This window comes from Pteropus medius, unplaced genomic scaffold, assembly GCF_902729225.1.
Source record: "Pteropus medius unplaced genomic scaffold, Ma_sr-lr_union100, whole genome shotgun sequence".
Lineage (NCBI taxonomy): Eukaryota > Metazoa > Chordata > Mammalia > Chiroptera > Pteropodidae > Pteropus > Pteropus medius.
In genome coordinates, this window is record NW_024349800.1 from 17,980,331 (window position 1) to 17,981,077 (window position 747).

The 747-nt window shown below is 32.9% G+C and overlaps 1 pseudogene; it reads left to right on the plus strand.

Annotated features, from left to right (window-relative positions):
• The first annotated feature begins 628 nt into the window (after positions 1–628).
• LOC120622315 (uncharacterized) lies at positions 629–747 on the plus strand (annotated as a pseudogene).

Here is a 747-nt window from a genome sequence, read left to right on the forward strand (position 1 = left end):
TTTGTTAGCACTTCCAATTTGTGGATTCTTTTTCACTGGAGAGATCTTAACAAAACTAAAAAACTCTTACTCCGTAAACAAAGAATGGCTGGTTAGGATTATATTTTAATATATGTAGTTTTCATTCATGTAGTATTACAAATATGACGTGTGACGGCTATCATGACCAATAATTAGATCAGTACTCGACAAATAGTTTTGTCAAGTTAGTTTGGTTTTTACTTAAATTCTTACCTCTTTCAGACATGACAATTGCTAAGTGCCAGAGATCTTCCTTTTTATCATTTTTCTTTAAATATTGATGGATAAGAAAATAAAATGTAAGACTGGCATATATTACCAACTAGACTTAGTTATCTCAAAAAACTAAGCAATATATACTGCATTAAATTTAGCACAAATTTGACAGCTATCCATTTCTAATTCTCAAACTGCAAATATCTGTAACTTTCACATATTTCCTAACACTGATTTCTAATAAAAATACTGGATATCCAAGAACTCTTAAGTCATAGATACCCCTTTAAAAAAAAAAAAATAGGTTGGTTATGTCACCAAAAATTTTGATTTAAATGGGATCATTGGGATAACATTTTAATAGTTAAAATGTTTCAAGAATGTGAAAGACGTCTATGGCCATGCCACCCTGAACAAGCCCGATCCCATCCGATCTCGGAAGCTAAGCAGATTCGGACCTGGTTAGTACTTGGATGGGAAACCACCTAGGAAGACCAAGTGCTGTAGGCG